The sequence below is a fragment of the Euprymna scolopes genome, chromosome 27, assembly GCF_053919585.1.
Source record: "Euprymna scolopes isolate OS-2025 chromosome 27, ASM5391958v1, whole genome shotgun sequence".
Lineage (NCBI taxonomy): Eukaryota > Metazoa > Mollusca > Cephalopoda > Sepiida > Sepiolidae > Euprymna > Euprymna scolopes.
In genome coordinates this window covers 113,806,127-113,832,602 of record NC_136508.1, presented here as the reverse complement: position 1 = coordinate 113,832,602, position 26,476 = coordinate 113,806,127, and the positions used below count along the sequence as shown (strand labels likewise).

The window sequence follows — 26,476 nt, the reverse complement described above, 5'->3', positions numbered from 1 at the left end:
TACCCTGGTAGAACAGATACCGAAATTAGCATTCGTGGAGGGACCCTTTGATGCACTTGGCAAGCTTTAATATTTACTAAAACGTGTTTGTATTACCAAAAGACAATAACTCTCACTTTAATATCAACACTATCACTTTAATATCAACATTAAATATATGTTAATTGATATATTGATATCAGCACTATCAGTATTAAATATAATTTAATTAATATTAATGATAATTACATAGTTACTTCATTCGGTGAATTTAATGCATTTATTTTTATTAATTAAAAGTTCATGAATAACAAAGAAAATTATATTTTCTTTTTATTGAATTTAATGAGAAAAACATGCAAAAATGAAAGAAAAGTTACCTTCTTGAAAATCATGTTGCTTCCATCAAATATGTAATCGTATGAATAACTAATATCTAATGACAACATATAAAAACAATTTGTCTTCAACAATTTTGCTACAGTTTTCACTTGTAAAGAATTGGTCTTTATATAAAGTTTTTTTTTTACCTGATGAATAATTTTAAGAATCGTATCCAATAACTACATATAATAACAAGTTGTCTTTACCAACTTTTCTAGTTTGGTCTTGCAAACATTTGGTCTTTATATAAAGTTATTTTTTCTGGTGAACATTACAAAGAATCGTAATATCACGAGTGCGACACATTTGAGACGGATATTGCTAATCAATCCAAACAATATTAAGATTTACTTTTTTCTCATGAGCCGCAATAATAGTTGTGTTAATCAACAACTGGTGTTTTATGCCAAAACACTGGAAGAACATCTGTGTACTAGTGAGATTTATGTATTTCACTTATTTTTGTTCTAGGGTTAATTTATCATCACGTAAAATTTAAAGCATCGTAGTAGACACGAGTTGAGCACATTATCATATGTATATTGTGGTTTCTTTATGACATCACGGAATGTTATTGTTCAATTAGTGTTTTTTATATAATTTTTAAGCTTTTTTTAATAACATCTTTAAACAGGTTTATTTTATTACAAATCATTCTGGTATATCCAAGTGGGACACAATATCACATGACTTTAATGATTCAAAACATCGTCAAAGAGACAAGGATTTTACTAAGTGTGTTCTTTTCATATTTATCAGTAAACTTGATTTATGAAAGGACTATGTGCATATTACATTATGCAAGAAATTTGATTATTGGTTAATAAGACGACTTTCCCTTTTTATTATTTACCTTTCAAGCATGTTTTTTCTAATACTTTCGTGTTCTTAAAGTTCTCATATTAATCACTTTGATCTTTCAGACAGTCACACACTTCACAGGAAATGTTAATAAGTCTGATTTTTGTCAGGAAGAGTGAGTTCTCATATTTAACTTTGATTTTTCAGGACTATATCTATAGACTTTACAAGAATGTGGCTTTTTAAATCATTTCACTTCAGTTAGTTTTAAGAAATAAAAGGGGCTTCATTCTGGAGAAAACACTTGATTTCATTTTCATTTTAATCTATATTCGATGGGTTCTTTTAAGAAAAAAACGTGTTCCATTTATGGCTGCTATTTATTAGGCCAAGTGCTTCTGTCACAACCGGTATAATGTTTATTTATTTCAGAGATCATGTCGTTTTTAGATCATTCTTCTGCCCTGATATTTTTATCTTTTACTGTTCAGCTCTATTAAGGCCAAAATAATTTAGGACAGTAACCGGTAAGTTTATTGATTTCATAAACTATACCTTTTAAAGACATTTTAGGTCCTGATATGTTGATATCTTTTCCTGCTCAGTTGTATTAAGGCCAAAGTTACTGTGGCTTGATGGCCTTGTCTTTTATGTATTTACTGCGTATATGTCTTTGTCATAGAACACTAACATGGTTACTTTTTCATTCGATGTTATCAGTGCTGTTTCATGTTACCAGGTGTTTGATGATCTGTCAAGTTGCATGTCTAAACAAATCTTCCTATCGAGGTATGTAATAATTTGTTGTGGCGGACAGTGAGAAATCTATAAGTCAATAGGATTGGGTATTCAGATATTGACTGTGAGTTTTTATATGTTTCATTAAAGTTGATATTTTAGAGCACTTATATCCACAAATATTACAAGAATGTGGTTTTTCTCCAGTATGAGTTCTAACATGACATGTTAAGGTTGATTTTCGAGAACAAGAATATCCACACACTTCACAAGAATGCGGTTTTTCTCCAGTATGAGTTCTCATATGTGTATTTAACGATGATTTTTGAGAGAAAGAATACTCACACAATTGACAGGAATATGGCTTTTCCCCAGTGTGAGTTCTCATATGAATCCCTAAATATGATTTACGAGAAAAAGCATATCCACACACTTGACAAGAATGTGACTTTTCACCAGTATGAGTTCTAATATGGCGCATTAAACTTGATTTATCAGCACAAGAATATCCACACATTGTACAAGAATACGGCTTTTCCCCAGTGTGAGTTCTCATATGTATTACTAACGATGATTTTACAGAACAAGAATATCCACAAACTTCACAAGAATGTGGCTTTTCTCCAGTGTGAGTATTCATATGTCGCAGTAAATGTGATTTTTCAGAACAAGAATATTCACACACATCACAACATGGTGGCTTTTCTCCAGTGTGAGTGCTCATATGTCTCATTAATGAACTGTTTTCAGAACAAGAATATCCACACATTTTACATGAATTGGACTTTTTTCCTGTGTGAGTTTTTACATGTTTCACTAATGTTGAACGTTCAGAACATGAATATTCACACATCTGACAAGAATATGGCTTTTCCCCAGTGTGCGTTCTCATGTGAATAGTTAAAGCGGATTTTCGAGAACAGGAATGTCCACACACTTCACAAGAATGTGGCTTTTCCCTAGTGTGAGTTCTCATATGTGTCACTAACGATGATTTTACAGAACAAGAATATTCACACACTTTACAAGAATATGGCTTTTCCCCAGTGTGTGTTCGCATATGTTTCACTAATGATGATTTTACAGAACAGGAATGTCCACACACTTTACAAGAATACGGCTTTTCCCCGGTGTGAGTTTGCATATGTGTCACTAATGTTGATTTTTTAGAAAAAGAATATCCACACACTTCACAAGCATGTGGTTTTTCTCCAGTATGAGTTCTCATATGTCTCATTAAATTTGATTTTGTAGAACAAGAATATCCACACACATCACAAGCATATGGCTTATTCCTACTGTCCGTTCTCATATTGGTCACTGACATTTACTTATGAATAACAAGAATATCCACACACTTTACTAGGATGTAGGTACTTTATGTAAATTTTCTTAATAATTTGTTAAAGCTGAGGCATTATACAGATGCCAAACACCTATCACTATTTCATATGTTTTAACCGAAATATGTTTTAAAATTCTATTTGAAAGTATACAGCTTTTATAAGGTGTTTCTTTTATACAATATAGTTTTATAGCAAGTTTTTGATATTTATTTATATTACCTTCAAGTCGTGGTAAGTTTCATCATGTCATTGTTTTCAAACATTCCTTTAATAGTAATGTCCAATATAATAAATTTCTCACAGATGTTGCTGTAGTGTTTACAGCGTGATGTTTATAGATCATGATACTCCATTAAAATTGAATAATAGGTTCAATCAAGAATATCTGAAAAATAAAATGAAATTCAATATATTTAGTATTTGCATTCATGAGTTTGTTTATTGTTGTCAATATTATTGAATATATCTCAATACATGTAGATTAAATTAATCTGAAAAATAATATAACATGAAGAAATGACCGGATATTTTTCAAATTGGAACAGAATAAGTCAATACAACTGTTTCTCAAGCTATAGTCTAATTGAAACTATATCCAGCGTTTTGGTGTATTTCATCTTAGTCTGAAGATATATGGTTAAGCTGAAACATGGAAAAGTAAAAAAACTAGTTGTTTAAACTGGAAAAGAAAAGGGCAAGATATTCTAGTAAAATTATAATCAATTTATATCTGTAAATATTGCAGCATTAAGAATTGATTATATAATGTTATAAATTATATTTAAAAATTTCTTAATGTTGCAATATTTTAAGTTATAAATTCATTATATTTTACTAGTCCTTTTCTTTTCCAGTTTTAACTAGTCCTTTACTTTTCGATGTTTAAGCTTAACCATATTATTTTCATGCTTGCATTTTTTCTATAATCCATGATTTTTCCAGGTTTCCAATAAATTCACTTGTTCTTTGTTAAATTTCAGTCTTATTTTGTCGCCATAAACACATATGCAATAGTAATGTACAGAACTCGTCTGCTTTCAATAAAATACCCCCAATTATCTCCTTTTCATGATTTCATTCTGTCTTTTTCACGAGTTACCTCTCTTTTCGCGAGTGTAATCGCTGAAGCAAAGATGTTGCTATAGAAACCAGTCATAAAAAGCGTCGCTCACCTCCGTACATATTTTTACGATTTTGAACACCAGACAATTTATTATAACTTGTTTTTCTGAACGAAAATTTGAATTTTTTTCACAATATAGTTGAGAACGTGAACAATAAACTGTAATAATTGTTTGAAATTTGGTCGAAAAATGAGTGAGCAGTATATATACTACCATGGATACCCATTGTTGCCAGGGTCGACATGAAGTTCAGTTTGGCCACACCTGCTATACTAAGAATATTGATCAGTTTTTCATTATTATATGTCAACTCCATCGTTACCGCAACAAAAATGTCAAAAATAAAAGACCGAATAAATACACAAAAATGTAATCCCCCCACCGGAAAAAGCAGAGGTACGAGACAAACTCTCCACCAGATATTTCGGCAGAAGGGATACAAAGAGATGCTATTCTCCGGATATTGAGCACCTTTTTCTGACTATATTCCAGCTTAAGCAGAATTTCTTTTATCCTCCCTCAGTCTAGAATCATTTGTTATTACACTTTGTTGCAACGAAAACAAATGGTAAATAATTCAGTTGTAAAAATATCAAAATAGAATTTGTGTAAACTGAAATACACATTTTTATGTTATAAAAATGATGAGTTATGACTTATTTTGTTATTAAAAGAAAAAAAATTAGTTACGATGTCAAAAAAAATTTGAAGAAAACAAAACTCGTAAAAAAAAACGCAAATGATTTTATTTTTATTTTTGTTTTAAATAAAGAACCATACTGAATTGGATTGTTTGTTTATTTTATAATATAAAATCCACTGGACCAAAACGTTAATTGCGAAATCACGGAATTTATTTTATTTGAACTGTTTCCCAAAATAATGCTTGAAAGTCTGTGTGAATTATTTTTGGTAAAAATAAATAAAATTAAATATGTTATCAATATAAATCAAATTTAAATAATAAACTTAAATAGAACACTTAAATAATTCTCTCACTATAAACAATAACTAACACACCATCTAATTTATTTAATAAATAACTTTTCCTTAATGTAATATGCAAATGACGTCATCTCTCAATCGTCTATTTTACACGAATCATACTATGGACATTTTGTATATATTTAAAAAAATGTGAACAAACAAACAAACAAGTAGACAGACAGAATTTATATATATATGTATCTTAAAGTAATAAGAGTAAGTTGATATATGTGTGTGTGTATCATAATGTAAGAATGTAAGTAAATTTTAAAAATGCCATCAAGAACGTATTTATTGCATACACGTTTTGTCTCCTTTAAACATACATAATATTGATATATGAATATGCAAAATTATAAAAAATATTGAAAACTTTTGTTAATCCGTGTTAGTTTTGTGTTCCCCCCACATTAATTTGGTTGTAAAGGCTACAGTGATAGTTTATACATTTTTATTTTCTAATTATTTATGTTTTATTTTTATTTTCTTAATCCTATTAGTTTATCTTGGGTTTGTTTGAGTAAATATAGACGTTTATTTATCTGAATATAAATAGGACAATAATTTGGTTGGTATACTTACAATGATATTCTATGCATTATAATTTTTATTGTTTGATTCATCTTCACACGAAACAAGGCATATTACAACTTGGATGTTAATAAGAATGATAAAGTTGTTGGTTTATTCATCGGAATATAAATAGGACAATAATTTGGTTGGTATACTTACAATGATATTCTATACAATATATTTTTTATTCTTATTTTTGACTCATCTTAACACGAAACGAGGCATATTACAACTTTGATGTTAATAAGAATAATAAAGTTGTTGGTTTATTCATGTGAATATAAATAGGACAATAATTTGGTTGGTATACTTACAATGATATTCTATGCATTATAATTTTTATTGTTTGACTCATCTCCACACGAAACAAGGCATATTACAACTTGGATTTTAAAAAGAATGATAAAGTTGTTGGTTTATTCATCGGACTATAAATAGGACAATAATTTGGTTGGTATACTTACAATGATATTCTATACATTATAATTTTTTTTGTTTGATTCATCTTCACACGAAACAAGGCATATTACAACTTGGATTTTAAAAAGAATGATAAAGTTGTTGGTTTATTCATGTGAATATAAATAGGACAATAATTTGGTTGGTATACTTACAATGATATTCTATACATTATAATTTTTATTTTTTGATTCATCTTCACACGAAACAAGGCATATTACAACTTGGATGTTAATAAGAATGATAAAGTTGTTGGTTTATTCATGTGAATATAAATAGGACAATAATTTGGTTGGTATACTTACAATGATATTCTATACATTATAATTTTTATTTTTTGACTCATCTTCACACGAAACAAGGCATATTACAACTTGGATGTTAATAAGAATGATAAAATTGTGGGTTTATTCATGTGAATATAAATAGGACAATAATTTGGTTGGTATACTTACAATGATATTCTATACATTATAATTTTTATTTTTTGACTCATCTTCACACGAAACAAGGCATATTACAACTTGAATTTTAAAAAGAATGATAAAGTTGTTGGTTTATTCATGTGAATATAAATAGGACAATAATTTGGTTGGTATACTTACAATGATATTCTATACATTATAATTTTTATATTTTGATTCATCTTCACACGAAACAAGGCATATTACAACTTGGATTTTAAAAAGAATGATAAAGTTGTTGGTTTATTCATGTGAATATAAATAGGACAATAATTTGGTTGTTATGCTTACAATGATATTCTATACATTATAATTTTTATTTTTTGACTCATCTTCACACGAAACAAGGCATATTACAACTTGGATGTTAATAAGAATGATAAAATTGTGGGTTTATTCATGTGAATATAAATAGGACAATAATTTGATTGGTATACTTACAATGATATTCTATACATTATAATTTTTATTTTTTGACTCATCTTCACACGAAACAAAGCATATTACAACTTGGATGTTAATAAGAATGATAAAGTTGTTGGTTTATTCATGTGAATATAAATAGGACAATAATTTGGTTGGTATACTTACAATGATATTCTATACATTATAGTTTTATTTTTTGACTCATCTTCACACGAAACAAGGCATATTACAACTTGGATTTTAAAAAGAATGATAAAGTTGTTGGTTTATTCATGTGAATATAAATAGGACAATAATTTGGTTGGTATACTTACAATGATATTCTATACATTATAATTTTTATTTTTTGACTCATCTTCACACGAAACAAGGCATATTACAACTTGGATGTTAATAAGAATGATAAAATTGTGGGTTTATTCATGTGAATATAAATAGGACAATAATTTGGTTGGTATACTTACAATGATATTCTATACATTATAATTTTTATTTTTTGACTCATCTTCACACGAAACAAGGCATATTACAACTTGGATTTTAAAAAGAATGATAAAGTTGTTGGTTTATTCATGTGAATATAAATAGGACAATAATTTGGTTGGTATACTTACAATGATATTCTATACATTATAATTTTTATTTTTTGATTCATCTTCACACGAAACAAGGCATATTACAACTTGGATGTTAATAAGAATGATAAAATTGTTGGTTTATTCATGTGAATATAAATAGGACAATAATTTGGTTGGTATACTTACAATGATATTCTATACATTATAATTTTTATTTTTTGATTCATCTTCACACGAAACAAGGCATATTACAACTTGGATGTTAATAAGAATGATAAAATTGTTGGTTTATTCATGTGAATATAAATAGGACAATAATTTGGTTGGTATACTAACAATGATATTCTATACATTATAATTTTTATTTTTTGATTCATCTTCACACGAAACAAAGCATATTACAACTTGGATTTTAAAAAGAATGATAAAGTTGTTGGTTTATTCATGTGAATATAAATAGGACAATAATTTGGTTGGTATACTAACAATGATATTCTATACATTATAATTTTTATTTTTTGATTCATCTTCACACGAAACAAGGCATATTACAACTTGGATTTTAAAAAGAATGATAAAGTTGTTGGTTTATTCATGTGAATATAAATAGGACAATAATTTGGTTGGTATACTTACAGTGATATTCTATACATTATAATTTTTATTTTTTGACTCATCTTCACACGAAACAAGGCATATTACAACTTGGATTTTAAAAAGAATGATAAAGTTGTTGGTTTATTCATGTGAATATAAATAGGACAATAATTTGGTTGGTATACTTACAATGATATTCTATACATTATAATTTTTTTTGTTTGATTCATCTTCACACGAAACAAGGCATATTACAACTTGGATTTTAAAAAGAATGATAAAGTTGTTGGTTTATTCATGTGAATATAAATAGGACAATAATTTGGTTGGTATACTTACAATGATATTCTATACATTATAATTTTTATTTTTTGATTCATCTTCACACGAAACAAGGCATATTACAACTTGGATGTTAATAAGAATGATAAAGTTGTTGGTTTATTCATGTGAATATAAATAGGACAATAATTTGGTTGGTATACTTACAATGATATTCTATACATTATAATTTTTATTTTTTGACTCATCTTCACACGAAACAAGGCATATTACAACTTGGATGTTAATAAGAATGATAAAATTGTGGGTTTATTCATGTGAATATAAATAGGACAATAATTTGGTTGGTATACTTACAATGATATTCTATACATTATAATTTTTATTTTTTGACTCATCTTCACACGAAACAAGGCATATTACAACTTGGATGTTAATAAGAATGATAAAATTGTGGGTTTATTCATGTGAATATAAATAGGACAATAATTTGGTTGGTATACTTACAATGATATTCTATACATTATAATTTTTATTTTTTGACTCATCTTCACACGAAACAAGGCATATTACAACTTGAATTTTAAAAAGAATGATAAAGTTGTTGGTTTATTCATGTGAATATAAATAGGACAATAATTTGGTTGGTATACTTACAATGATATTCTATACATTATAATTTTTATATTTTGATTCATCTTCACACGAAACAAGGCATATTACAACTTGGATTTTAAAAAGAATGATAAAGTTGTTGGTTTATTCATGTGAATATAAATAGGACAATAATTTGGTTGTTATGCTTACAATGATATTCTTTACATTATAATTTTTATTTTTTGACTCATCTTCACACGAAACAAGGCATATTACAACTTGGATGTTAATAAGAATGATAAAATTGTGGGTTTATTCATGTGAATATAAATAGGACAATAATTTGATTGGTATACTTACAATGATATTCTATACATTATAATTTTTATTTTTTGACTCATCTTCACACGAAACAAAGCATATTACAACTTGGATGTTAATAAGAATGATAAAGTTGTTGGTTTATTCATGTGAATATAAATAGGACAATAATTTGGTTGGTATACTTACAATGATATTCTATACATTATAGTTTTATTTTTTGACTCATCTTCACACGAAACAAGGCATATTACAACTTGGATTTTAAAAAGAATGATAAAGTTGTTGGTTTATTCATGTGAATATAAATAGGACAATAATTTGGTTGGTATACTTACAATGATATTCTATACATTATAATTTTTATTTTTTGACTCATCTTCACACGAAACAAGGCATATTACAACTTGGATGTTAATAAGAATGATAAAATTGTGGGTTTATTCATGTGAATATAAATAGGACAATAATTTGGTTGGTATACTTACAATGATATTCTATACATTATAATTTTTATTTTTTGACTCATCTTCACACGAAACAAGGCATATTACAACTTGGATTTTAAAAAGAATGATAAAGTTGTTGGTTTATTCATGTGAATATAAATAGGACAATAATTTGGTTGGTATACTTACAATGATATTCTATACATTATAATTTTTATTTTTTGATTCATCTTCACACGAAACAAGGCATATTACAACTTGGATGTTAATAAGAATGATAAAATTGTTGGTTTATTCATGTGAATATAAATAGGACAATAATTTGGTTGGTATACTTACAATGATATTCTATACATTATAATTTTTATTTTTTGATTCATCTTCACACGAAACAAGGCATATTACAACTTGGATGTTAATAAGAATGATAAAATTGTTGGTTTATTCATGTGAATATAAATAGGACAATAATTTGGTTGGTATACTTACAATGATATTCTATACATTATAATTTTTATTTTTTGATTCATCTTCACACGAAACAAAGCATATTACAACTTGGATTTTAAAAAGAATGATAAAGTTGTTGGTTTATTCATGTGAATATAAATAGGACAATAATTTGGTTGGTATACTAACAATGATATTCTATACATTATAATTTTTATTTTTTGATTCATCTTCACACGAAACAAGGCATATTACAACTTGGATTTTAAAAAGAATGATAAAGTTGTTGGTTTATTCATGTGAATATAAATAGGACAATAATTTGGTTGGTATACTTACAGTGATATTCTATACATTATAATTTTTATTTTTTGACTCATCTTCACACGAAACAAGGCATATTACAACTTGGATTTTAAAAAGAATGATAAAGTTGTTGGTTTATTCATGTGAATATAAATAGGACAATAATTTGGTTGGTATACTTACAATGATATTCTATACATTATAATTTTTATTTTTTGATTCATCTTCACACGAAACAAAGCATATTACAACTTGGATTTTAAAAAGAATGATAAAGTTGTTGGTTTATTCATGTGAATATAAATAGGACAATAATTTGGTTGGTATACTAACAATGATATTCTATACATTATAATTTTTATTTTTTGATTCATCTTCACACGAAACAAGGCATATTACAACTTGGATTTTAAAAAGAATGATAAAGTTGTTGGTTTATTCATGTGAATATAAATAGGACAATAATTTGGTTGGTATACTTACAATGATATTCTATACATTATAATTTTTATTTTTTGACTCATCTTCACACGAAACAAGGCATATTACAACTTTGATGTTAATAAGAATGATAAAATTGTTGGTTTCCGTTACATTTGAACTTCTACATATCAGTACAATTAAGGAAGCAGGTAGCATGAAGACTAGCTGTTCTAAGGAAGAAGCTTTTAAAGTAAAATATTTTCTGTTTTTTTAGGGACCTCAACAGTTAACGGATGAGATTTTTCTCTGAAGCAGATTTGTTGTTGATATGTACATCAAAAGAACACACATCACATTCCATTAAAAGTATCTATAAAAACAGTCACCAGGTTACAACATTGCGACGAGATGACAGGAGTTAAAGCCGAATTGACAAAGTGGGACATAATATCAGATTAGAGACCATTTTTTGGGCCCTATACAAGAGAGAGACTTTTGGTAAATGCACCAGCCCGGATATGAAAATGATAGCCCATGCGCGGGCGAATCATAAGTTGTATAGAGGAATATTTTTTATTTTATATATTTTAAAATAAATTTAATAGATAAACAGTTTTGTTTTTTAATCCTAATATTTAATCTTTTTGGCTTTCTTTTGTTTTTTAAGGAGGGATAATAATTTGTGTGTTGTTTGGAGAGGGTGCATGCTTTAATCATACATTCTATTTTGTGTGGTTTTAAATAAAAAAACACCTTCTCTTTCAATTTAAATTCTATGTTTTGTTGTTTTAAATAAAAAAAATTCTATCATTAATAATAAAATTTCAATTAAATCCTATTTTTTTTTACAGTTTTTTAATAAAAAAAGCGCCCACCGCCTCTCATTAGTAATGTTATTATTTAGAAAGCTATTCTTATCACGAGAAGGTCCTGGCTTATTAATTTATACTTTCAACTAACAAATATAACAATAAAAGGAAGATTTTCTGTGTTATAACTTATTTACTTTTAAAAATAGTGTGTTACGTTATGTTAGAAGAAGAATAAATGGTTGATACAAGATGGTCCTTTGAAGTCCCGATAATTGTCCAAAAAATAGTAAAAAAAAAAACTCATAGAAAATCAATAAGAGTCAGGATGACAGTTTTTGCAAAATTTTATGTCAAACACTTTTTACAATATCTCTTGGTTTCATTTTATTTATTTTGTTTTTGCTGTTTTTTAATTATGAAGTGAAAGTACAGAATAGTTAACAGTATATGACATCTAATCCCCATCTAAAAAATCTAAGAAACCAAAAACTAATATAAATCCCCCGTCCCCTTCCCATGCAAAAAAAATTTGAAACTGCGAACGATTACAATTATAATTGACTGCTAACTGGTCATAAAGTGACTGCTTATTTTATATTAAATTATTTAGGAAGGTGATCCCCACTCTAAAATAAGTATTATTAATGTATAATTTCTTTAGTGGGTATTTTCAAGACTGTATAAACGTAAGAGTAAAAACAACCTCATTTTTTTTAGGGTTAAACTACGCTGGGTTAGATTGTAAAGACTTACGAATATTGTTTTCTACATTAAGTAATTGCTAATTGATGATAATTGATCAGTTTATGTAAACTTTATAAAAGAAAATGAGGCATATTTTAAAATATTACAAATTGGATGAAACATAAAAATTAAAACGGAATTCTCCAACGATATAATATTTTTTTGAATCTTATAACAATGAAATACAAAAAAAAAAAAAAAAAAAAAAAAACGTTTTCGTGATCAGATGTATTAACAAAAAGTTTCATTCGATCAACTTCAAATTAAAATATTATTTTCTCAGAAATCACACAAGTTTTACAAAAACTAATCATATTTTTAACAAAAATCTAAATATCACATGGAATAAAATATTTTAAGATATTTTTTAAATCATACAATTATTATCATATTTTATTGGATTGCAAAAGCAAATATAAATAAACTTATTTTAATGATTAAGATTATATTAAAAGTTATAGATTAGATTTTTTAGTGTAAAAAAGGGGAAATATATAAACTTACGTATATTTCCAGGAATTCAATACGAAAAAAAATCGGGATGCATTCGTTTTTCTTTTGTGTTAAAAACAACAAAAATTGTTTTGTTTTTAAGATTTCTTTAGTAAATTGAGGCAACGTTTGTTGTGTGTTCAATTCATCAAGAAATAAAATATATGAAAATATAAAAGAATTAAAAAGTAAAAGATGAAACACGCAATTAAATGTAAAATTATTTAAATAGAATACCAATTGCTAAAAGACAATAATTTTTGGTCATCGTAACACGGTGTAATCATTATTTCGTCCCTCGTGTAAAAATGTCCGTTTATTAGTTAAGTTTGCTGAATTGTTTTCCTATCAAGTTTAGATTGTATTTGTCAATATCTGGGGATTTCTTTATAAAATGTCTTTTTTTGTGTGTGTGTCTCATTTATTTACATAAAAAAGATACCTGAAGCTTTAAAAAGCAGGTTTATTTATTTTTTTTTTTTTTGAAGATTGATTATTTCATTATTAATTGGATCAGTTAAACTACTGTTAACAGTCAAGATGAAAACTGTAGGCAGAATAATCTTTTTCTACACGACTGGATATGTTTTTAGTGTTTATATTTAATGTAACATGTTTATTCAGCTCGAAAAACATAGTGTTTATCGATGTATTGGAAAATTTTAAATGGCAGCCGACTCTCCCTTTGAGGCGGTAAGTTTAGGAAAAAGAGTTATAAATTAAAAAAACAGCCAAAATACTGTTAGAAACTCGCTCAATATATTTTACCGTGACATAGGTCGACATATATTCAGTGGGTTTTTAACAGTATTTAGATCGTTTTTTTATTTATAATTCATTTTCCCAAACTTACCATCTCCAAGAGAGAGAGTCGGATGCCATTTTGAACTTTTCAAAACATCAGTAAACACTGTATGTTTTTCGAGCTGAATAAACATGTTACATTAAATATAAACACTAAAAACATATCCAGTTGGGTAGAAAAGTAACTTATCTTATCTTTGGTAACATTTATTTGTTCTATATTTGTTTTGTGACAACTTTTTCGAATCTATGTGTACAGTAAAACAAACCCGCCGTTTCGTTGGACAAAGAGCCTCGAACGAAATAATCACTAAAAGGGACTCTTAAAGGTCAACACCGGTATCGAGCAAAAGTTTGTTTCCATGTTTCACAAACGTTAAATGGCTAAAATATAATCACGTAATTATTGAAAATGTAACAACGTGATTAAAATTTAATTTAAATTAACCATGTTGTTAATCTTTAAATGCCGTTTCGGGGTTGTTTTACTCTACACATTGATTCGAAAAAGTTGTCACAAAACAAGCATATAGCAAATAAATGTTATTAAAGGCAAGATAAATTAGTTTTCTACCTAACTGGCTATGTTTTAGTGTTTATATTTAATGTAACATGTTTATTCAACTCGGAAAACATATAGTGTTTATCGATGTATTGGAAAATTTAAAATGGCAGCCGACTCTCTCTTTGAGTTTGGGAAAATGAGTTATAAATTAAAAAAAAAAAAACAGACAAAATACTGTTAGAAACTCGCTCAATATATGTTACCGTGACATAGGCCGACATATATTCAGCGGGTTTTTAACAGTATTTTGACTATTTTTTTTTTTATTTATAACTCCTTTTCCCAAACTTACCGTCTCCGATAGAGAGTCGGCCGCCATTTTGAATTTTCCAATATATCGGTAAACACTATGTTTTTCGAGTTGAATAAACATGTTACATTAAATATAAACACTAAAAACATATCCAGTTGAGTAGAAAAGTAACTTATCTTGCCTTTGATAACATTTATTTGTTCTATATTTGTTTTGTGACAACTTTTTCAAATCTATGTGTACAGCAAAACAAACCCGCCGTTTCGTTGTACAAAGAGCCTCGAACCATATACTCACTAGATGGTATCGAGCAGAAGTTTGATTCCATGTTTCACAAACGTTAAATGGCTAAAATATAATCACGTAATTATTGAAAATGTGATCATGTGATTAAAATTTAATTTTTTTAACAACGGTGTTTAACAAATTAAAAAAAAATTCACGATGAAGATTAAAAAATTAAATGTGTTTTATTTTATAATTGAAAATTAAAAATATTGAACAACAAAAATAAAATTTTCGGTACTTATGTATTATTTCATTGGAAGCCATTCTTAAGATGTGGAGGGTGTTTTGTAACTATTCTGTTCTTCCACCTTACAATTAAAAAAGAAAAAAAAGATATCGTAAAACTTTAATTAAACCTGGAAAACTATTTAAAAATAGCGCGGTACCAAAAATGCATAAGCACCAAATTTTGGTTTAATTTTAGAATAAGTATTTTTTTCGGATGCATATAATGACAAATAGTACTGCACTATTTTTATATAGTTTTTTTTTCAATTTAAATTCAAGTTTCACGATTGCCTCCTCATATTAAGAATGGTTTATCAAAACAATAACGTTATTATTTCAGCTTGGCACCAAAATACATCAGTACCCAAAATTTCATTTTTATTGCTCAATATTTTTTTTCATTTTAATTATAAAATAAAATGGGTAATTGTATAGTTTAATAAAAACATTAAAAATGAAAATATCGACAAAAAAAGTTTATATTGTACGTATCCATTATGGAATGAAGTTCTCTAGAAAAAATTTACTTAATTTGATCAAGTAGTTTTATTTATTTATTTTTTTTTTACAGCGAAAAAAAAAACAATTTGTTATGATACCAATCCAAAGGTTGCCATGTTTCGATTTTTTAGAAGAAAAGCTATTATTTAAGATGGGAAGGGAAGTGTCGGCACTTTAAATCGAGTTATCTCCCCATGGCGTGTTCTAAAAATCGAAACACGGCTATCTTCAGTATTAATATAACCTTTTTTGATATTTTCGTTAAACCGTACAAATATCAATTAAACATATTAAATCATTTTAAAACTTCATCTTGGATTGTTTTTAATTTGTTAAAGAACATGATTAATTTAAATGAAATTTTAATCACATTTTCAATAATTATGTGATTATATTTTACCTTTAAGAGTCCCTTTTCGTGACTACTAAGTTCGAATAGGTAAAAAACCAAAAAAAAAAAAAACAACTTCATGAAGCATTTCTCTTACTGCTGTTTTCGGGTATACTTACAACGAATAAGCGCCCAAACTTCCCCATGTTAAGAATGGTCCTCGGAATAAACATCCCTACCCTTCCCATGTTAAGAATGGCTTTCGGATTAGACACCCACAACCTTGTCAGCATACCCGAAAACTGTCGTCAAGGTTGTCGATAATATAGCATATTACTTGGCTTTGGTAGGACGGTTATTTTAGGCAAACCACGCTGATAATTGATGTAAATGATATACAATATGTTTTTAAAAGTTATATTTGTGATGACAGAAGGAAAACAGGTATATAAACAGCATGTATAATGCATACATATTAATATAATTTATTATTTTATTGTAATAATAAAAAGGTACTTGTACAGTTTAGTCAAGACATTAAAAATTGAAAATATCTAAAAACAAAAAAAAGGTCATATTGCACGTATCGGTTATGGAATGAAGTTCTCTGAAAAAAAAATTCACTGAATTTCATCGAGTAGCTTCAATTTGTTATGATACCGAGCGTCCGAGCAAAGGTTCGATTTTTAGGAAGAAAAGCTAGAATTAAAGATGGGGAGGGAGTATCGGCGCTTTGCATGGAGTTATCTCCTCGTGGCGTGTTCAGCAAATTTCACAATGGCTGATTTCAACACACTCTCAAAGGAAAGTGTTTTTCCGCTGTAATCTATGTAACTAATCGATCAAATTAAATTCAGTTTTTTTTTCCAGAGATCTTCAGTCCAAAACAAATATGTAAATTTGACCTTTTTTTTATATTTTCATTTTTTAATGTCTTGACTAAACTGTACAAGTACCAAAACAAACGACCACCTTTTACTTTGCTAATGCTCTTTCAAAAACAAATCAAAATAGTTTTTATGTGTAATTATTTTCTTCACTAGATTAATGCATAAAGATTGTTGTAAAAAAAACACAAAAACTTTATTCAATTTAATCTTTAGAAAATATTTAATATACCCTGTGGTGGCGATAATGTAGTATCCCTATATTATCAAGAATGAAATAAAGAGATAAATATGTACTGTGGATTTAAATAAAAGAAGAGAAGTTTATTAACGTATTTACAGGGAGAGACAAGATGTAATGTTTATCGTGTTCAGTCCATGGAGGGTCTCTCTTCTCGTGTATCCAGTGACAAATGTTTGTAATTAAAGGGACATAACTCGCAGAAGAGTTACCTGCCCCTGAAACATTTGCATCAAGAAATTTAAGTATAACCACATGATTACATTATGAAACTTTACATTTATTTGTTATCAAACCCGATTCGGTTAAACTTACTATGAAACAATATATAAGGTAAATAAAACAGCGTTTGAGCAAGTTACACGGCGAGCAGTTGATTGTAAAGTATTGGTTTGTGTCCTTTTCTATTCTCAACCATATTCACACCCGGGAGCCGGTGCATTATTTTACAACATTAAACTCCTTCTCTATCAAAGACACGTAATGCATGCGAGGAGGGCACAACACAACTAGGTGTATAAGAATTTTTGACACAAAACTGCGAATAAAATTTTTTAAAAGCTCGTATTTTCTCCTTTTAAAGTGGGTTGTTTATTTTCTTTATGGAATATGCTTCCAAAATAAACTATTAAAGTTGTTAAAAAAATAATAGAAATATTTTTTTTATTTAAAAAAAACACTGTTTACTAAGTGCCGGCGCGCCTTCATGCAGCCATTTTTTTAAGTAATGAAATCAATTGAATTTTACGAGCGAATTTTTTTTTCAGTTCAAAAACTTAAAAAATCTATTGGTATTTTTTTAGATTAGGTCTACTAGGTGTGTCAGAAATTTCGTAAAAAATATTGAATAATTCTATCCCGTCTTTCAAAGCTTATAACTACTCGAAAAATGTAAATCAAGCCCTAATTTTTTTTCAATTAAAGGAGCAAGAACCAAGGTTTAATTAAAAAAAACAAAAGAAAAAACAAACGTGTTTTTTAAAAAAAAAAAGGTTTTAAACTTCGGACTTTACAGGTAAATTTCTAAAGAACACTACTTTTTTGTTTTAAATTTGAATATATTATTTATTGATCTTTTACGTTCAATTTATGATATATAAAACTTTGGTGAGAAAATGATTTACTTTTTAATATACACTTGAAAATGGGGGGCGTGAATTTAAAAAAACGTTTGTCTAAAATATTATATTCGATTATTGGAAAGAGCATAAAATTTCACATTGACCCTGAAAATATCGTAAAAATTGAATTAATAAAAAAATTTAGATAGATTTTTAAAATTGAAAAATACTGCGCTCGTAAAATTCAATTAATTTCATTACTGTTTTTTTAAAAAATAATAAAATTTTTTATTACGTTTAAAACAACTTTAATAGTTTATTTTGGAAGTATAATCCATAAAGAAAATAAACAACCCACTTTTAAAAGAGAAATTACGAGTTTTTTTTATATTTTATTCGCAGTTTCGTGTTAGGGGTGTCAAAAGTTCCTACAAAAATTCTGATACACCTATAGGTCCACCTCCACAATTATCTTATAAATGACAACTTTTATAGGTTTTCGACTATGCTGAATATCGCATTGAAATTTTGCAGAAATAAGTAGTTATCGAGGTATAAAAAGTTGTATTATGCATTGTATTCTTTGGCGGCCATCTTTTTATGCACGTGCACAGTGTTAATCATAGATGAGTAGATTTGTTTATGGCGCGCGCGCGTAAAAATATGGCCGCCAAAGATTACTATGCATAACACAACTTTTTATATCTCGATAACTACTTATTTCTGCAAATTTTCAATGCGATTTTCGTATTCAGCATAGTCGAAAACTATAACAGTCGTCATTTAAAAGAAAACTGTGGAGATTAACCTAATCTGAAAATTAACCAAAACATAAAATGAAGATTAAAAAAAAAAACATATACAAAAGATAAAATGGGGGAAAAATTTTATTAAATGAAAAAGGGTACAATAAAAACGACATAAAACGAAAAAAATAAAATGACACAAAAAAGACAAAATAAAAAAATAAAAACATCGAAAAGTAAGCTTAGTACTCCCGAAGAAGGAGATAAGGCATGGGATGTAAATATTTTCTGTTTTTAGTTTCGATTTTACACCTCCTTAGAGGTGCCCAGAAATTGCGGTTGGCACTGGGTGCCATCGCGGAGTATTGGGAATAGTTTTCAACTAGCAATAACAACGCCTCGGAAAATCCTCATTGGCTATTGTATCGCCTCTGCGCAACGACATCGAAATGATCGTCTCCAACGAAATACATAGCACAGACGCATTACAACCTTAGCGATCCCAAGTTTTCGTTTTCATGTATTAATTAAATCAGCGTATTATACAAAACTATTTTAAGCTAATATTATCAATCAGAAGAGTATCATGCATCATTTAATAAAGATAATTTATTCATTTATGCATGTAAAATAGTTTAAAACAACCTTTGTTTATAGAAAGTGCACAATTAAATACAGTTGTCTGCCCTTGACGGCCTTCACGTCTAAGAGTTATGAACACGCGAATCTACGTGTGGCACATTTACAGTAGGTGCTTTCTGTGTGATACCTTTTTGACATCAGTCCGTCAACACTTTTTGATATTTTGCCCCCAATAATATATAAGTGTATATACATTTATAAATAAAAAAAATATTTTCATAATTTTTTTCCAATAATATATATATACATTTATAAATAAAAAATATTTACATAATTTTTTATGCATTTATAAATAATTTCCAATAATATATATATATATATATATATATATATATATATATATATATATATATATATATATATATATACACACATTTATATATAAAAAAATATTTACATAATTTTTTATAAAAAAAAACGATTTGATTCGGAAATCTTAAGTAGGACTTCCCACGATGTGTTTGCGCCGGCTAGGAATTTTATCCTGGACCCCAAAATCAACAAATAAAATAAATAAATTAATAAAAGGATTAAAAAAATAAAAATTGAGCAAATCTATATTATTCAATTAGAAGCTGATAAAGAATCAAATATTATATTAATACAGTGAATTGAAATAGATCATGATATTATTACTTGATCAAAATGTAATGTTTATTGATGGCAAGGTAAAATTTGTTCTTTTATATTTTAATTTTTTGGTAACTTTTATTCTGATTCATTATTTTGCATTTACGATAAGAATTACCTCACATATAACAACATTTATTATTAATAAAAATAACTTGCTTACGAGTTCCCCAGGCAACGCAGGGTACCCCTGCTAGTAAAAAAAATTAAAATCTAACAAACCTGTGACAAGAACTTGGAGGCGTTTCCAAGGTACACGTTCTCTGGCGCCGTGTCCTTCTTTTTTCCGATTGAGCTTTTTCGAGTACAGCCAATGCTGAGTGGATGTATGGAAGCCGATACCTTTTTTCTAAAAAATAAATACACAAGTAAAATACTTTATAAGTGCAATTTCTAAGATATGTTAATATATGTTATATGCACTTAGATAAATCACTGCATAGAAGATACTGCCAAGTCAGCTGCAACAAAAGTAAGGATTAGTAGAAAAAATAGATAAATATCTACATACATAATAAACACATAAATAAACAATAACAAAATATAAAATAAAATAATCTAATAAATAAATCGTATTAATCAGAATATTAAAAAAATTATAAAATAAAATAATAAATAATAAATGGTATTAATCAGAATATTAAAAATGTAATTTAAAGAGCTCGGCGCCAAGTATTGATCTAAAAATGTAATTGATGCAACAAGTTGATTAAAAATATGATTGATATGTGTTTCTAAATATACATAATAGTTAGTAAGTATGTTAAAAATTACATTATAGTTATAATAACTTATATCTATGTTAAATCCAATATGTCTGACCACACATTATTTAATATATATACTCATTATGTCCACGTTCATAACTTCATTTCCGAAATATTAATTAAATTTTAATTAAAATATTAAATAAAATAAATTATAAATAGGATGTAATTAAGTTCACCGTAGAGGGAATTTAAGAATAAGGATGAACATGCTTGGATATAGTCTTGAATTATTAGATCTAAACAATATTTATAAATCTCATTAACTTGAATTAAAATTAATACTAGGTTTAACTTTGATATACATTTATTTGATTATAATTATAATAACATGTCATCAGATGTAGGAACTTTGTATTATAATCATTGGTGTATTAGAAGACATATAATTATAACAAAAATCACACTTAAATAAGGAATTAGTTTCTCAAAACGTTTATTAAAAATTGAGGTTCGTAAATAGAACGGAGTTAAATTGGGGAAATGTAAAAATTAAATCATTTTTTCTATATAAAGTATTGATGGTGCTGATATTGATTATAATATGATAAAATAGTTAAATAACAAATTAGAGTAATTGGAAGTAACTAATTTACAATTCTACATTAGCAGATATTAAGTTAAAACTTAATAACCCATGATTATCGATTGAAATAATCCATTATAATATCATTTTGTATCGATAAAATTAGCAAATTAATTTATAACAAAAAAAATAATTAAAGTCGATTTAATTTCTAATAAATAATAATGAATGAAAAACAGTATAACTATATTAAAATGTAAATTTTAATTATTAGCATATATATATATATATATGCTAATAATTAAAATTTACATTTTAATATAGTTAAACTGTTTTTCATTCATTATTATTTATTAGAAATTACATCTATATATATAGACGTTGGTGTAAATAAATAAAAATAAATAAATTTAATCTTAGAGGCTTTTATCTAAGGAAAGTAACTCGACTTGCATTTTATTAAATTAATTGAAGGGAGATGATGTAACGATTTGAAACGATTGAAAATAATTTTCTAATTATTCTAAACTTTAAATGAGTTCTGAAATAATTTTAATTTTATTTCGGATAATTGTGTAGTCATGAGATTTAGCTGTTTTTAATAAAGCGTTTTTTTTTCGCAGTTTAAATTAGTTTCGTATATATTAAAAGATAGGATAGTTTATAACGTGGTTGATATTATTTTCAAAATTATGTATACACAACTTAGAATCATTGAATTTACTAATTATTAAATAGAACTTTTTGTAATGATGAGACCACAAATTAATTTGGTAATACGAAAAGGTGGCTTTCCCTTTTCTTTTTTTTTTGTAGCTAAGTTTAGGTTTCGTACACATATTTAGTAGTTTATAATTTAGTTGACATAGTTTTGTTGATATAATTTCCATAAGTATGTATGCATAACTTAGAAATAATAAATGTACTAATTATAAAAAAAGAAATTTTAGGTAGTAGATTCATAGATTGAGATTGGTAGTAAGTATTGTTGGGTTTTCTTTTTTCTGTAACTTAGTTTAAGTTTCGTACATTAGGACATGTATATTGATCTGTAATTTATGACGTATATTTTGTCAAATGATTCATAAATTAATTAAATGGTAAATACGAGGAGGCAGATTCAATGACTTTGTTTGATTAAAATCCAAAATGGCATAATTGAAAAATATAAAGGTAACTGCAGCTTCTCTTCCAATTTTCAGATTCTCACCATGTTGTATCACATTTTAATTCCTTTTGGTGGATGGATTGTTGCGATTTCTTCTGATGAGTTAAGGGCATAATAGATTCACTAATTGATATAATAATTAAGTGATTGATTTTGCGCTACGAAACAGATACTGTCAAGAACTGTACAAATCAATTGATGTAAAGGAATAAAATACAAAATTGTCAACATAATGTAATTTGGAACATTAAGTTTTTGTCATTTATTATATATATATATATATATATATATATATATATATATATAATTAATATACGAAAGTTTTTGTCATTTATTATATATATATACACATATATATATTATAATTATTATTATTGTCAACATCATGTACTTTGGAATATAAAGTTTTTGTCATTTATTCTCTCTCTCTCTCTCTCTCTCTAATATATATATATATATATACATATATATATATATATATATATATATATATATATATATATTAGTAAATACTTGCTATCTATCCCAGCGTAGTTTATCTGCTAAAAATGTCAAAATCTATTTTAGCTTTTAAAAACATCAGCACTAAAGGAATTAGAAAAAATAATATTTTAGATTTTCGAGTAGGGGATCACTTTCCTATATAAATCCAACATAAAATGAGCCCCTACTCCATTGCAAGTGGCAGTCAACCAGACATATAATCGGTCACAGTTTTCAATCTTTGCTACAATTACTGGGGAGGGGGGGCATATATGTTTTAGTTTTCTTACATTTTTTAAGGAGGGATATGAGTTCATGTGTTGTTAACTATTCTGTATCTAAACCTTCCAATTTAATAAATAAAAACACCGTAAAAATATTGTTGTTGGCTTTCTTACATTTTAATATTCAAATTCATATTTGATATAAAGAAAGTGTCATCTTATTTTTTGTTTGTTTTATATAAAAATGGGAATGGGGTATATATTTTAAATTTCAATTTATAAATTCGAAAAGTGGGCTTTTTACTTATACATTATATTTTTGTTCTGTTTTAAAATAATAAAAACCCACCTCTCTTCATTAATTACTAGCCTGCATGGCCAGCGTTTCCCAGGTGTGTCAAGGTGTGTTTTAAGCAAAACAAAAAGTGGTAGTAGGCAAGCTCAAACCCACGGTCCGCGAAGAAAAGAAAATGAAATCTGACGTCTTATCACTACTCCATGATGTGACCGGAAGTTCACAAAGTTAAAATTAGGAAAAATCAATCCAATTGATATGATGGCTCGCAAAAAATCGATCCCTCCATGTAGAAAACTGCCCAGTTGAGGGTGAAGGAATTAATGTTTTTGGTCCAATTTTTCGATATTTGTCGTCACACTGATACTTATCTCGTGACAACTGTCGTCTCTGACAAAGGTTGTAGGCAAAATACAAACACACATACAGACATTTAAACAGACAGGTGAGATTTATATTACAGATAGCATTATTATTTAGAAAGCTATTCTTAACATGGTGAAGGGGGTCCTTGCTAAATAATTTGTACATTCATCTAACAATTTAATAAATGAAAAGGTACATTTTGTAGTCAACATAAAAACGAAAAACTGGACAAAAAACAAAATCTATAGCAAATAGTTGTTATTAAAGGAAACATGATTAACTCTTCTACCTTCTTGGATGAGATTTGTTTGTTTTAACTTATTTTAAAGCGTTTATTTACTTTTAAAAAAATCTATACCGAGTCTTATGTTAGAAGAAATAAAAATGGCTGATATAAAACGGTCATCTAGGATGTCACGATAATCGCTCAAAAATCGATGATTAAATAAAAGACGCGTAGAAAACCATAAAATTGATACTTTTGAAAAGTTGTGTTATGCCCAAAGATTTTTATTTTACGATATCTTTGGTTAAATAATTTGTTAAGTGAAATCCCAAATAACTATTTGAAAATAATAAAAATAAAAACTATTTGTAAAAAATAACAACACAAAATAAAACGTAAGAAAGCAAAAAAAAATAAATAAATAAAAATGATATGAGCCACCCATCTCTTGCCCATTCAACCAAAAATTGAAAACTGCAAATGATTACAGGTATTATTGCCTGCTAACTGGTCATTAAATCGATGCTTATTTTATGTTAAATTTACATAGGAAAGTGATTCCACGTCCTGAAATCTTAAATATTTATTATTATTTGTCATGTCTTTGAACGATATATATTTTTTAAATTGTTGAAACGTAATAGCAAAAATACATAATTTTTATTTTATTTATTTATTTAGAGACTAAATAACGCTGGGTTACATTGTAAAGATTTACAAATATATTTTTCTACTGATAATTAATGATGGACAATAAATATTTGATCATTTTATGTAAACTTTATAAAAGAAAGTGATCCCCATTCTAAAATTTTGAATATGGGATAAAACATACAAAATCAAACGAAACTCTCAAGCGACATAATAGGTAAGTGTAAACAGAAAAAATAATTATTATGTTAAAATAATTAGGTACTTGGGCACTTATGTTACCCTGCTGAAATAACAACCTTATTATTCAGAAAGCCATTCTTAACATGGAGAGAGGCAAGTGTTTTGCAACTCTTCTGTACTTCCACCTAACAATTTAATAAAATAAGATCTGGTAAAATTCGAATTTAACTTAAAAATCAGATTTTTAAAAATAGAACAGAAGCATAAGTGGATAATCATTTAACAATTAAATACCGGAAATTAGTTTTATTTATTTATTTTTTAATTTAAAAAAATTTTTTTATTTTTTTATTTATTTTTATTTATTTTCATTTTTTTTTTTTGTGACTAGTTTTTTTCGAATTGAATCATTGTGTTTACGGTTCTCGGAAATACCAAAAGTGTTTTCTTTCTAAGAATAGATTTTTAGTGTAAAAAAGAAAAAAAAAACTTATCTTTTATCCCATGAATTAAAAATAAACCAAATAAATTTGAAATTCACATTTTATATCCACGTCTGTTATAAATTATATAGAATCAATATTTTTATTGCAAAAATAAATAAATAAATAAATAAAAATAATAATAATTTAATATTTAAGGTTATTAAAAAAATTCGGATTAGAAATGTAAACAAAAACTTACCTTTCATTCCAGTTCCAATACGAAAAAAAATCGGGTTGAATTCTTTGTTCTTTTGTGTTCAAAACAGAAACTTTGTTAGAATTTATTTAGTAAATTGATACAACTTTTGTTTTATGTGTTCAATTCATTAAGAAATAAAATATATGAAAATATAAAAGAATAAAAATAAAAAGATGAAAAACACGATTTAAACGTGAAATTATTTAAAAAGAAAATCAACTGCTAAAGAACAAAGAAGTTAAGGTCATCGTAATAAAACGGTGTAATCATTATTTTGTTCCTCGTGTAAAAACGTCTGTTTATTATTAAAGCGTATCGATTTGTTTTCCTATCAAGTTCGGTTTATATTTGTCAATGTTTACAGCTTGTTTTCGATATCTTTTGTAAATTTCTC

The 26,476-nt window shown here is 27.0% G+C and overlaps 1 long non-coding RNA gene and 1 other non-coding gene across 2 annotated transcripts; both read right to left on the bottom strand.

Moving 5' to 3' along the window:
- Positions 1-294: 294 nt before the first annotated feature.
- Positions 295-26,319, bottom strand: LOC145249073 (uncharacterized). Its single transcript, XR_013863469.1, has 3 exons — positions 26,083-26,319; positions 20,732-20,858; positions 295-3,633 (listed from the first exon to the last, which is right to left on the bottom strand). It is a non-coding gene; the product is annotated as an uncharacterized LOC145249073 (long non-coding RNA).
- Positions 19,549-19,680, bottom strand: LOC145249258 (U4 spliceosomal RNA). The gene has a single exon (XR_013863505.1). It is a non-coding gene; the product is annotated as a U4 spliceosomal RNA (small nuclear RNA).
- Positions 26,320-26,476: the final 157 nt, after the last annotated feature.